Here is a 15,143-nt window from a genome sequence, read left to right on the forward strand (position 1 = left end):
GTAAAAGGGAGATAGCCAAAGGAAGTCGGGGAAGCCAGGAAATGGAGCAATGGAGATAAAGAGAGAAGAAAATTCCAGACAAAGGGAACAGGGAAAATATGTGAATTTGGGCAATAGGAGAGGAATTCTATCTCTAACAAAAGAAGCTCTTACAGTCAGCCCTGGTAAACTCCAGTAATGATTTAGTGGATATCAAAGATCACTAATTCTCTTCTAGAACATCTGCACACTCCTGCAAACTGTGGTTCTCCTGATATAGCCTAAGATCTCATTAGTAGTTTTGACTGTCATATCGTATCACTGATTCCTGTTTTACTTGTGGTCCAGACAATTTTTAGCTACTTATAACTACTTACATCATTTTTAGACAGTCTAAACTTCCCTTTCTTATATTTGTGAGGTAGATTCCTCATTAGTGTGGATTCTAATAAGTTTCTAATGTGAGATTCCCAAGTGTGGAAATGACCCTGAGTTCTCAGATATGCCAACAAAAGACAACTTCTAGCAGATTTGATCTAGATGAAAAAGTTTTAAAACCAAGGTAGCTTAACTTGTCTTCAAGCACCTAGGTCTGCAATGGCATGCCCATGGTACATGTGCCAAAGATGGTATGCCTGCTGTCATCACCAGTTCATTACTAGAAAGGCAGGGGGACTTGGGGAGAGCTGTTCCCTTTCCACAATGTCTCTCCAAACTTCTGCCCAGCAGCCCAGGGGAAGTGCTTACTCCCTCCCCTGAGCAGAGTGCTTGGTCCACTCCCCTCCCTTTTTCATTCCTCTGTCTGGGAGAAGGGGGAAGGCAGCCAGGGTACCCCATCTTGAGGGGGGGGTTAAGAGCAAGGCATGCAATCTGGGGCACAGTACATGTTCTCTAAAAGGTTTGCCATCACTGTCCTCAGTGGGGCAGTTGATAGAGAACTGAGTCTGGGGTCACAAAGACACAAAGGCACAAAATCCTGCTTCAGATTCTTGCTAGTTGTGTGACTTTGTACAAATTGCTCAACATCAGTTTCTTCAGCTATAAAATTATTCTAAAAATAGCTCTTCCTTCCCAGGATTCTGAGATAATATTTGTAAAGAACTCAGTACAGTGCCTGGCACATAGTAAGTGCTTCTTTCCTGCCTTAAGTCAAAAAAACTGATAAACAACACTATTGGCCACAAGCTCATTAATTATCTTGATCAGGAGAACCTTATACTAAAGGAGAGAAAGGTCATATCTGTGTCAGTGGAAGAAATTCTGACACTTAGGAAATCATAGATTTTTTTTTTTGTATGAAAATATATTCCTGAAAATTGATGGAACCTGGCTTAGCTCCACTAAGGCAGTAGGCAATACCAAAGAAAATTATTAGATTTAAAGTTAGAAGAACTGGATTCAAATGCTAATATCACTATTTAGTATCAGTATTAGCTAAATAAGTCATTTAACTTCTCTGGTCTTCATTTCCTCCTTTTTAAATGAGGTGAATTAAACTAGAAGACAAATTGTAAATCTACTATCCTTTGACCCTTTTGTTATTGTTGTTCAGTAGTGTCTTGTTCTTCATGACCCCATTTGAGTTTTTCTTGACAAAAACTGGAGTGCTTTGTCATTTCCTTCTCCAGAACATTTTACAGATAAGGAAACTAAGGCAAATGGGATTAAGTAACTTGCCCAGGATCACACAACATGTGTCCAGATTTGAACTGCGGAAGATGAGTTCCTGACTTCATTATCTGGTACTTTATCCATTATGCCATCTTGCTATTCACCCTTCGATTCTAGGGATTTGCAATAATCCTTGCTGTGGAGTGAGCTTATTTTAGCACTGTGCCTCCCTCTAGAGCAGTGATGGCAAACCTATGGAATGAGTGCCAAAGATGGCACTCATAGAGTTCTCTGTGGGCACTCAGCCACCCTCCCCTCCAGTCCCCCACCCAAGATTTTATTACTAGACAGACAGAGGGACTCAGGTAGAGCTGCTCCCCTCCCCCTCTCCACAGTGCCAGACAACACTTTTTCACATCCCTCGCCCCTCTGCCCAGCAGGTAAGATGGATGGCTAACAGGTGGCAAAGCTGGAGGGGAGTGAAGTGCTCAGGATACTCCCCTTCCCCTCTTCACCCGCACTAAGGACATTCCTCACTTCACCCACCCTTTTGCCTAGCAACCCAATGGGAGCACTTTCTCCATCTCCTATGTGGTGTAAGGGGCAGGATGGTGGTGGGGAGGAGCACAGCACATGGTCTGTGGGAGGAGGCCGAGACAACACTCAGTCTGGGGAGGGGTTGGGTTTAAAAAGGTTCGCCATCACTGCTCTAGACTATCTTTCTTCTTTCAGGGAAATTCAGAACTGGGAGGGACAGCGAGTGATTTTCTGATTCATCCCTTTGCTTCCTGACATCCCAAACATCCCAGATTGCCTTTTCTTCAAAACTCTCCAGAAGACAAGACATCACTAGGTATCTTTTCTTTTTTATTAAATCCTTACCTTCTGTCTTAGAATCGATACTAATCGATACTAAGGCAGAAGAGCAGTAAGGGATAGGCAACTGGTGTTAAATGACTAGCTCAGAACCCAGGTCTCTCAACTCCATTCTATCTACTGTACTACTTGGCTGCCCCACACTAGATGTCTTTATGAGACATTCCCATATTTCATAATCCTAAAAGGCTTTTGTATCACCATTGTCTAAACAATCTTGTTCTATTTGATGTCAGAATGCAGAAGTAGGAGCAATGAACAAAGTTATGAAGAAGTAAGTTGAGGAAAAAAACTAGTTAGAGCTTTCTAAGAATAGAATAGGCTACCTCAAGAGGTGGAACCTTCCTACTCCTGCAGGTCCTAAAGTGATAATTGGATGAGAGCTTGTCAGGGATATTATAGAAGGGATTCCTGTTCTGACGTTGCTCTTGCTCATGTCCCTTCCATCTCGAGGATTCTATCAATTATTCTCCCTCATCTTTTTGCTCAATGACCATAGCAAAGTCAATCATTATCCAGACCACAAATCTCTTCACATATTTCAAGACAGTGAAGACCTGAACTTCTAAGAGTTAAATAAAGGAAACTCCTTTGAATTTTCTGCACATAGCTAATCAAGAAAGACAAGATTACACAAAAGCTAGGCACTAGAGGTTGCCTCACGAAAACATACATGGAAGTGGCAGCTTCCTTCTGTGTAGACCCCAATTGTATCTCACTGTAAATCTATAATTTTTCATGTTTCTTTTCTTCAGGGTAAAGCAGTTATATAGAATCTGGTAACCACCCCATCTACCAAAGTGGCCCAGATAAAATTCTAAACCCCTGCCGACGTCATCAATTCTATTAATCCTTCTAGTTGAATTTGTACCTGTACCTCTCAGTTACTATAATTTGTTCCTTGAAACACACAGGTTCATAATCCCTTCGCTTGGTTTTTATTATTTTGACCTCTTGAATCTATCCATTCAATACATTTATTTAGCACTTACTATAGACTTGGCAAGTAGATTAACTATTTAGTCTGGTTATCTTCCTTGGTCAACATGAACCAGTTAGTTAACATAGTTAAATTGTATTCAGCAAGCATTCATGAAGCTGCTCCTATATATACGGCACTGTGTTAGGTGCTGAGGATACAAACATGGGGAGGAAAACGGCATTTATTTATTGCCTACTATGTTGCCAGTAAGGGCAGCAAGGTGATACAGTAGATAGGAAGACTCATATTCCTAAATTCAAATCTAGCCTCAGACACTTCCTAGCTGTGTGATCCTGGGTAAGTCACTCATTTCTTTTTGCCTCACTTTCCTCATCTATCTAGTGAGCTGAAGAAAGAAATGGCAAATCACTGCAGTATCTTTGCCAACAAAATCCCAGTATCTTTGCCAAGAAAAACCTTTGAGTCAAAAACAACTGAACACAACTACATGCCAGGCACTGTGTTAATTGCTTTTCACAAATATTATCTCATTTGATCTTCATGTCAACTCTGGGAGGTAGGTGCTATAATCCTCATTTGACAGTTAAGAAAACTGAGACAAAAGAAGTTAAGGGATTTGCCCAGGATCACATAGCCAGTAAGAGTCTGGGGCTGGATTTGAATTCAGGTCTCCCCAACTCCAAGAACAGCACTCTTTTTACTACCAAAATATGAGTAGGGAGCACTAGGGTTGTAAAGACTAAAATTTAGGGGAGACTGAGGCATCTGAGGCAGGTAGAAATTAGTTTCTCTCTGCAAGGAGTATTATATTTTTATGAGATTTATTAAAGATTAAGGATTAAAGAAAATACAGGATAAGAAACACGTGCCTAGGCCAGAGAGGCCTAGACAAGATAATTTCACATCATGGAAGAGCTGCGTCTGCTTCAAAATGGAAGTCCAAAAAGAGACCACAAAAGCCTTTGCAATCAGGTTCAATCCCTTCTCGATCTCGGCCCACCTCAGAATTCCGTGAGATTACAAAGCATTTTGGGGAAGTGGAGCAAGGGCTTCTGGGGATTGAAGTCCAGAGTTCGAGTCTATTTTTACAGGGTACAAAGTACCCAAATGGGGAGAAGACATTATTTCCACTACCCCTCAACGCTAATATCTATCCTCTTGAGATTACTCACTTTTCATCCTGTATAGGTTTTGAATTTACTTAGTTGTTTGCATTTTGTCTTCCTTGTTGGAATCTCCCCTATAGAAAAGGAGGCTTCTGGGAGCAGCTTGGTGACTCAGTGGAGATACAGAGCCAGGCTTGGAGATAGGAAGTCCTCAGTTTAAATCTGGCCTCAGACACTTCCTGGCTGTGTGACTCTGGGCAAGTCACTTAACTCCCATTGCCTAGCCCTTATCACTCTTCTGCCTTAGAACTGGTCATTTATATCAGTTCTAAAATAGAAGATAAGCATTGTTGTTGTTGTTTTCTTTATTCACATATTTTATTTTTCCAATTACTTGTAATAAGAATTTTGAACATTCCTTTTCCAAAATTATAAGATCTAAATTTTTCTCCCTTCCTCCCTCCTTCCTGGATATGGTAAGCAATTTGACCTGGATTATACATTATCATGCAAGACATTCTTTCATATTGGTCATTGTCATAGAAGGTAAGGGTTTGTTTATTTATGTGTTTGTTTTTTTAAGAAAAGGAAGGAAGGGAGGGAGGGAGGGGGAGGAAGGAATGAGGAATAGAGGGAAGGAGGTAGGAGGAAGGAATAAAGGAAGTGAGGAAGGAAGGAAGAAATAAAGGAAGTGAGAAAGGAAGGAAGGAAGGAAGGAAGGAAGGAAGGAAGGAAGGAAGGAAGGAAGGAAGGAAGGAAGGAAGGAAGGAAGGAAGGAAGGAAGGAAGGAAGGAAGGAAGGAAGGAAGGAAGGAAGGAAGGAAGGAAGGAAGGAAGGAAGGAAGGAAGCTTCTTGAAGGCAGGGATGTGTTTTTGCCTTTCCTTGTATCTCCAATACATAGCATAGTGTCTATCATACTGTGAGAGTTTAATAAATGTTTGATTGACTGATCAATTGACTGCCCTCAAGGAACTTCTAGTCTCTTGTAATTTCAAGTGGGTTGGGTCATGGTGCAAAGAGGACAAAGATAAAAGGTAATGTTCCTCCTTGATTTTTGTTTTTTTCCCCCACATTCAAGTGATGAGTGAATTGGGCTTATTCAAAAGAAAAACCTGACAAGGAAGTCTGACAGCCAGAACCAGGAAGTGGGGGTTTCAGTGCACTAAAGACTTTATATACTACTGTCAAGTCCACATTGACACACAGGTACACACCTGCTTCCTGATTCTTCTCCACCTGGATTGAGATAATTCAGTGATTAATGGCACAAAAGACCCATGGCTTAGAGGGAACATGGGTCATAGGCATGATCCTCATATGAACAAATTAGTTATTCCACAGTCACAGGCTACACCTCCAAGCTCAAACAGACATCTCACAAATACTAGCCTACAGATGAGGATGTTCATGACTCAATAAAGGACCATTATCATCTTTGGAAAAATAACTCAAGGCACAAACTCTCCCAGTGGTCAGGCAGGGACAGAATCTTAGGATCATAGAATTTTAAAGTTGAAAGAGTCATTAGAGGCCATTTAATCCAATCTCCACAATAATGCCACATTCCAACCAGGTCATCTGTCTTTGCTTCAACACCTCCCAAAAAATAGAAAGATTATTGTTTCAAAAAATAGCTAAAGGGGCAGCTGGGTAGCTCAGTGGATTGAGAGCTAGGCCTAGAGATGGGAGGTCCTAGGTTCAAATCTGACCTCAGCCACTTCCCAGCTATGTGACCCTGAGCAAGTCATTTGACCCCCATTGCCTAGCCCTCAGCCTTGAAGCCAATACACAGTATTGACTCCAAGATAGAAGGTAGGGGTTTAAAAAAAAATAGCTAAGCCATTCCACTTGGGAGAGAGCATGAATTGGTTTTTAATTATTTTTCTATATATTCTATGAGTATTCTATATGTTTATTGTTTTACAGTAGCATGTCCAACACAGATTATAACACAGTCAGTGGTGTAAAACAGTAGATATAGTGCTTAAGTACAAATAGAAAATATGATTTTTTAAATAAGTTTGGTCAATTAGTTAGTTGCATCTAACTCTTTGGGATGCCATTTAGGGTTGGGTTTTTTTGTTTGTTTTTTCACAAAGATACTGGAGTGGTTTCCCATTTCTTTCTCCAGCTCATTTTATAGATGAGGAAACTGAGGCAAACAGGGTTAAATAACTTGCCCAGGGTCACACAGCTAGTGTTTTAGATAGAATTTGAACTTAGGTCCCCCTGACTTCAAGACATATTCTATCCAGTGCACCACCTAACTACGCCCCCTAAAAATACTTAAATACAAACTTATGGCCCTACAAAATATGTTTAAATATTAGATTAAATTAAATTGATCTTTCTCCTTGAACCCTCAGAGACCGTTATTTTCCCGAAAAATCAATAGAATGAATATACTGAATCATCATCAGTTCCATCGTGTGAATAATGGACTACAGCAAATGAGTCCCTTTTCCAAAGAGCTTTTCCTAGCTCTTCTACAAACAGGATCTGGCCTGGATAAAAAGACAACAGTAATTTCTTGAAGATCAATGGTCCAAAACGCCAGGTATAGTCAAGGGTTCTACATGTTCTATAGTGGGATGTACTTGGATTACTTTATTCAAACAGGAAATTTCATTTATGCCTCTAAGAACACTAGACCAGGAACCCTTTGGGTTTTTTTTTTTTTAAACTCTTACCTTTGTTCGTAATATCAGCTCTAAGGCAGAAGAACTACAAGGGCTAGGTAATAGGGGTTAAATGACTTGCCCAAGGTCACTCAGCTAGGAAATGTCTAAGGCCAGATTTGACCCCAGGTCTTCCTGATGCTGTACCTGGTGCTCTATCTATTTTGATACCTAACTGCCACCTCTTTATTTTTTTTAATTTAATTTTTTTATTTTCTTTTTTCCCAATTTCATGTAAACAAAAACTTTAACATTCTTTTTAAAAACTTTAGTTTCAAAAATCTCTCACTCCCTTTCTTCCCCCCTCCTTGAAAAGGCAAGAAATTTGATATAGATTATGCATCTGCAGTCATTCAAAAAATTTCCACACTAGACCAAGCACCCTTGAAGAAGGCTTTGGCCATCTCATCTTTAGGACTCTTCCTCTAGAAGTCAATGGTCCCAGTGTACATGATATCAGCTCCTTGGCACTCAGACAACATTCTCATTCCCTGTCTTACTATGTTGAAGGGATAAGAATTCATGCAATCATCCAACTTAACACAATATGAGTGTTCTGAAGATCGAGAGTGGACCTTCTGCTGGATCATAGATTCCAAAGTAGGCTACTCCAGCAATACCCAGCTCTGAGACATTGGAACTTTGATACAAGCCATGAATTCCATCAGTCTTGGTGATCTTCCCAAGGTGGTCTCCCAGGTCTCTTAGTGCCAGATTTCCCAACATCAGCCACCTAGCAGGTTCTCACAAAATCCAAGGAGCAAACAAAGCAGAGAAGTGACTCCAGCCACAACACCAGAGGCAAGATTACCAGTAAAATATCTGCAAATTTGGGTGGGCTTGTCTACTGCTTCCAAAAACACCTACTTATACTTGTCTTTTAGGCAAAGGTAAGGGTCTGATGGTAAATTATCTGAAAGGTAATTATCTGATGGCATTTGTTAAGTTACCCCGCCAGAAGGAAAGCACCCCCTGTCCCTCAGGAATTTGGATTGTATGATCCATTCTGCCTTTCAACAAGCTATCTGCAGCCAATTATTATTTGCATGCTTTACCTACAATAAATAGTAGCTCGACTCTCTCAATGGGAGCCACCATAATCTTGGAGATAACAGTGGCAATGTCATTGGTCCATGGTGAAAGAGATATCCTGTTCTATCATGATTACAAAGGACCCAGATGGTGGAGTTCAAGACAGAGAGTCAGTGTAAGAGGGCTGAAAGCCCAAGAATCCATTACTGCAGGCACAGTCAGACAGCATTAATTGTTAGAAAATGTTCTTCTTTCTACTGGGCTAAAACCAATCTCCCTGTAATTTATGACTATTTATTCAATTTATGCACCCTTGAGCTAAATGGAAAAATTACCTTGATTCCTTTTAGAGGCAGCATGGTTAGTTGAAAAAAATACTGAATTTGGAATCAAGTGAACTGGATATAAATCCTAAATCTGCAACTTACTACTTGCAGGACTTCAGGCAAGTCACATAGCCTCCCAGGGTCCCAGTTCTTCAGCTGTAAAAGGAGGACATTAGACTGCATAACCTCTAAGGTCCATTCTTGTTCTAAATCTAGGATCTGGTTTCTCTTCCATATTTCATATAATTCAATAAATTTAATTAATAGGATAAGCACTGGGGATATGAGTCCGTGTGGCATATCAAAAAGAACCCTGGACTTGGAGACAAAAAAAATGATTATAATACCATCCATACCTCTTATTACCTGTTTGAACTTGGGTAGGTTATTTCCTTTTCCTTTGTCTGAGTTTCTCCATTTGTAAAATAAGGAGGTTTATTTTTTCTTTTAAATTCAAGGAGGGCTGAGGGGAAATGAAATAAATATTTGTTTATTCCAGCTTAGTCCAGTGTCCAGCACATAGTAGGAACTTAATAAAATCTCATTGACTTAATTGAAAAAAATGAAGAAAGGAAGCTAACTGAGTAGAGAAGAAAAAGAAGAGAAGGGTAGAAGAAAGGAGGAGGGAAAGGGAAGAGAGACCTTGGACTTGATGACCCTCAGATATCCCTTCCAGTGTTAATTCTATGATCTTATGATCATTGCCCTCAAGAGAGTGACAGTCTAGGAATATGACAAAGAGTAATATTCTAAGAAAATGGGAAAGATCACAGGCGGTATTATTTTGTACCAAGAAAAGGCAGCCAAGAAAAATGGCAGCAATTGTGAATCCATATGCCTGTTGTTTCATCCCCTTAAGAATCTTTGAGAGTGGTCTATGCATGTATCAAAGGTATCTGATAGAAACATGAGACAGAAATAGGAAAGCATTCACAGACATTTTTCTAGTTGAACTACATCTTCAGAGTCACACAAATGAATTATAGAGAAGTAGACCTGACTCTATATGTAAGATGTCTATGTGTGTGTCTGTATGTATGTGTGGGTGTGTGTGATTGCCAGTTGATAGGTCAGGGTATTGGCACTGCTACCAAATGTTATAGATAGATATAACCTAGGATCTTTCATATCTTTAGATATAGTACAGGGCTATGCAAGGCACTGAACAGGGCAGACCAAAAAACACACTCTAGCAAAGGAACTCTTTGGTTAGAAGTGAGATAAAATACCAAAATCCATTCCCAAGGAGACTAATGAAGGTTAGTTTCCATTCTATCTGTGGCCACATAGATTCCCATTAGCCATTCAAAAGTTCATTTCCTCTCTTAAATTCCTTCAATGTCTTGTCTCAAAATGTGTCTTCTACAAAGGGAAACAAATCTCTTTCATACAGCATCAAGGCTCAGTGTTCCCTCAATCAATCAGATGTCATCTCCTTTACACAAATGCAAGACTAGTCACAGGGTTATCTCTCAGGAAAGCTAAACCAGTTTTGGATAGAAGAAGGGTTACAAAAGTTTATGTTGGGGGTAGTTAAGTGACTAAGTAGATTGAGAGCCAGGAGACAGGGAGGTCCTGGGTTCAAATGTGTCCGACCCTGGGCAAGTCACCTGATCCCCATTGCCTAGCCCTTAGCACTCTTCAGCCTTAGAACCAGTACACAGTATTGATTCCAAGGTGAAAGGTAAGGGTTTGTTCTGCTTTTTTTTTAAACCCTTACCTTCTATCTTGGAGTCAATACTGTGTATTGGCTCCAAGGCAGAAGAGTGGTAAGGGCTAGGCAATGGGGGTCAAGTGACTTGCCCAGGGTCACACAGCTGGGAAGTGTCTGAGGCCAAATTTGAACCTAGGACCTCCCATCTCTAGACCTGGCTCTCAATCCACTGAGCTACCCAGCTGCCCCCAAGGGTTTGTTTTTAAATAAATGAAATTCAAAAAATTGCATTGTATCTATTTTATTAATTATTTTCAAAAAACACTTCATTCAGTCAAGCAAAATACAGTCTTAAATTTAAGTGTTTCTCAAACAAAGCATCTCCCATTCATATTTAATAACATAGGAGCCCAGAACAGATGATATCATGGAGACAAATCTTTCCAGCAGTCAGCTTGCTAAAGATTAAGATCATAGAGGATGACATATTTATCTTCAGTGTTATCCATTATCATAGGTAGAATTTTGTAAAGAGATTTCTCCTGTGGATACCAAAGTTCCATTGATTTTCCCATTCACAGACAATACTGTACCGATAGCATCAAAGTCCAGGCCCTCTTCAGTGAGATCTGGGGTTATTCAGCAGAGATCTTCCTGGTGATCCACAATGGAAAAAGATAACGTGTTTTATCACCCAGATAGCAACAAGCAGACGCAAAAGCAATTTTTGAGTTAGTTCATCAGTATATACAAATAGAAGAGGACAGTCACTACAGATTATGATGAGCTGTGCCTAGATATGAACAGAGAAGGAGATAAAACTGGGCCATATTTGAGATATTTTATAGCCTTGTAAATTATGCCAAACTTAGACAAGAACCTACATTTTTACTGGGAATATTCTCCCCAAGATGATCTATGTCTGCATACCCTGATCAGAAGAATGAACATTTTAGGAAGTCCAAAGGGCAACAGAAAGATGCAGAGTGGATGCACACAGGCTGCAAACTATTATCCTAAGACTTCTGGGCAAGCTAGTGCGGGGGTGATAGCCGAGGAGAGAACTGTGTTACATGACCCCTAGAGTTTGGAAGTCACCATGAAAATGGACAGGGTTTGGGGTTGCAAAGCAGAGGATAAGGTGGAATACCGGATCAGACAATCTGGCAATGATCAGATAAGGAAATTCAGAGTTCAAGAGCATGGAAGTAATGCATTTGTGGGTGATGGAAAGATCAAGGGCATAAGGTGGAGTAGAGAAATACGTCATGTGAAATGAGCAGACTGAGGAATTAATTGTAAGGTTAGAGTATCGATATGCATTTTGAAGTTTTCTAGGATAAGGGCAGGAGTTGGGGAGGAGAGAAAGACTATGAGTGAGACACTGAACTCGCTAAGAAAAAACTAGACTCCCCTAGGCATTGGTGGATAACAGCTACCAGAATTTTCATTGGGTGGTAGATATTGATTGAATGAGGTTCAGAGGAAGCCTTCATCTCACTTTCACTTCCCTGCTTCCTCCACAACATGCTACTGTATACTCTGCCCTTTCCAGCACCCCTTTAGTTATTCCCCCCATCAATGTGTAAGGTCTTTGAGAGGAGGAACTATCAATTATTTTTTATTTTTGTCCTCATATAATAGCACTTACTCAAGACTTAATAAATTCTTTGTCTACCTATCCTAAAGTATGTAGTCCCTTTGAAAATCTCTAACTAAACATTGTGAGAAGTATTTTCTCTGACCTGTTACCTCTTACTGAATTTGGAGTCAGTAAGATCCAAGGCACCACCTGGCTGAGCCTAGAAAAGTCATTTAATTTCTCTCTTAGTTTCTTTATCTATAAAATGGGGTTAAACATAGCACTCTTCACAGGCTCCTTATAAGGATCAAAAAATCAAATCAAATTAAAGTATTTTATAAACCTTAATAGCTTTTATTCTTTTTTTAACAGCATTTGTTAGGACCTATCAGGGTAGGTCATTTTTACAGTTGCTGACTTCTCCATAGTGGGCTTCTTTCAGAAAAAGAATTTTTTTAATATATATAGTGCATATATATGGCAATATATATGCCATTATTGTTCTTCAGTCATATCCAACTCCTCGGGACCCCATTTGGGGTTTTCTTGGCAAAGATATTGGAGCAGTATTTTACAGATGAGGAAACTGAAGCAAGTAAGTGACTTGCCCAGTGTCACCCAGCTAATAAGTTTCTGAGGCCAGATTTGAGCTCAAGAAGATGAGTCTTCCTGACTCCAAACCCGGCATTCTATCTCCTATACCACCAGCTGCCCATACCATTCTTAGGCATCTTAATACACAAAGGTCTTTCAGGAACAGTGTGTGAAATCATATTCAGCTGAAGTCTTTTCATAATTTTCCTGCAGGCTCAGGGAAGCCCTTATTCAGTGGGAAGTCAGAAATGATAGAGCCATTACCAGAGGAGATAACTGTGACACGAGTATTGGGAGGGATTCTCAAAGGGTACATCAGAGAGGCATCAAAATGCTTAGTTGGACTCTGAAAGGCAGATGAATCATAAATTGACCCAGAAGTGGAACAGGAAGCAAAATCTTGCTCTCTCCATTCTTAGACCAATTATTCTCTTCTAGACCCCACCTCTTTCTAATTTAGCTTGTATTCTGAAATCCTTTTTTGGGAAAGGTATAATGCCCAATTCAATATGGAGCCATCTCCTTGTTCTACATAAGTGTTCTACAAATTTTGATTTCCAGAAATCCAATAGCCTTCTCCTCTGCTCTATCTTTCTGAAATGGAGTATCTGAGAGGTGGAGAAGCAAAAGAAAAAATGAGCAATTACAATATTAAGGGAGGGGAAAAATAAAATCTTGTTGGTCCTTTTCTGATCTATTTCTCCTTTAGGCTTTCGTCATATTTAAAGATTATAGTGTATATTTTGTATTGTTCCCTATTGTATTGTGTGTCTGTCTTGTCTCTCCAATTAAACTATAAACTCTTTGAAGAGAAGGATTATTCCTGATATTTCTTCTATAATCACATAGCATTAAGAATAGCTCTGGGTAAAAAGAAAGGTTACCACAATAAGTGATTGACTAAAAACCTTCCAAGAATAGTCTGCACATTCTTTTGAACAATGTATATTGTGTATATAATTATTATGGCATAATGGAAAGAATGCTAGACCAATGACCTGGGTTCCAGGTCTTAGTTTCTTTATAAAATGAAAGATTGGTTTAGAAGCCCCCTAAAGTCATTGCAGTAATACAACAATAATCCTATGTTCAAGTCTACTCAACTACTTCATATACCTGAGTATGATCCTAGAATAATCCTTGAAGTGATCCCTATGTTAGATTCTTTCTCCAATATGCTTTATTTAATGACATAAACAAACTTAAAGGGAGTCACAGGAGATCAGCGTAAAGAATAAATCTTCATTCCACAAGGTGCCACAGTTGATAGAGAGCTGGGCCCTGGAGTCAGAAAGTCCTGAGTTCAAGTTTGATCTCAGACACTTTCTAGAAATATAATCCTGTCTCAGTTTTTTTTCCCCAACTGTAAAATGATGAGAGTGAGGAACAAATGAGATATTTAAGCATAGTGCCCAGCTTTTAGTAGATGTTTCATAAATGCTTATTCTCCTCTCCTACCCATTCCCTTCTTCAGACTGAAGTCACAAATCCATTTCTGTTTCCTTCAAAGATTCATTAGAAAGGGCAGCTGGATAGCTCGGTAGATTAAGAGCCAGACCTAGAGATGGGAGGTCCTAGGTTCAAATCTGACCTCACTTCCTAGCTATGTGACCCTGGGCAAGTCACTTAACCCCCATTGCCTAGCCCTTACCACTCTTCTGCCTTGGAACTAAATATAGTATTGACTCTAAGGTGGAAAGAAAGGGTTTAAAAAAAAAAAGATTCATTAGAGTTAGGTGGAATTCAGGCACCAGGGCCCAAAATTGTATGGATGACTTCCCCTGGGGAAGAAGTTTCCTGAGAGGAAATCCATTCCATAGTTTTACAAGGTGGGGACCACACCAGGTGCCTACTATGTTGCTTGAGTTATGGCATCACAAACACCTGGTGTTCACAGGGAAATTCGGAGAGTGCATCATCTCTCTTATGCTTCAGGGTACTGTGGAATACCCAGAAGGTAATGTAGGAGGACTTGTAACAACAGAGGAATGAGCCTGGGAGAAAGGTACCATTTGTTCTCCTTGGGACATGTCAACAAACACACCCCTCTGGGACACCTGAGAATCGGGCATCCAGAAGATGGCACATGGTCACTACACTGGTAACTGAACTTGGATCCTTGGAAAAGTTCAGGGCAAATGTCCCCCAGAGGTAACTGTGGTGCCTGATGAAGCATAGGAGCTGGTGGTGGAAACCTGTACATCCAGTTAGGCAGAAACCCTCTTCTAAAATTGATGAAAAAGGGAATGACTGGGCACATTCTCCCGTGGTCAGTTTTTAAATGGTATTCGTTTTTAAAATTCTGTGTTCTCTCTCTCTTAACTCTCCTAACCTACCAAAATTGACTTTTTTGGTGACTACATCTAGACCCAAGTTTCTGTGACATCAACTTCTCTGATCTGCAGTGACTGACGATGGTGATAGTCAGTGGAGGAGTGGACTGAAAGCAGAAGCCAAGGAGAATTTTCCTCGCAGTTGTTACTGTCTAGAAAGCCAGTGCTTTCTTTCCAACAACTACCAGAATGTCAGCTTTATGTTCATGGCAAATTGCCTATCTTCTGAGCTAGAGGAAATAGTAACTGCTTCTTCACTTGAAAAACATCAATTGAAAAGGAAGGCATCTTCCCAGCAGGTGGCTGGCTGGCTCTTGGTTGAATGTACATACACATGAATGTGTGTATGTGTACATATTCCTTTAGCAAACAAGTCTTAGATTTCAAATGAAGATACCCACACCTGAAAGGGTAAAGGTGTATTCCAGT

At 40.0% G+C, this 15,143-nt stretch overlaps 1 pseudogene; it reads right to left on the bottom strand.

The window, feature by feature from the left end:
• Nucleotides 1–7,474: 7,474 nt before the first annotated feature.
• LOC130458888 (ADP/ATP translocase 3-like) lies at nt 7,475–9,660 on the bottom strand (annotated as a pseudogene).
• Between the last annotated feature and the right edge of the window lie 5,483 nt (nt 9,661–15,143).

This window comes from Monodelphis domestica, chromosome 4 (genome assembly GCF_027887165.1).
Source record: "Monodelphis domestica isolate mMonDom1 chromosome 4, mMonDom1.pri, whole genome shotgun sequence".
Taxonomy (NCBI): Eukaryota; Metazoa; Chordata; class Mammalia; order Didelphimorphia; family Didelphidae; genus Monodelphis; species Monodelphis domestica.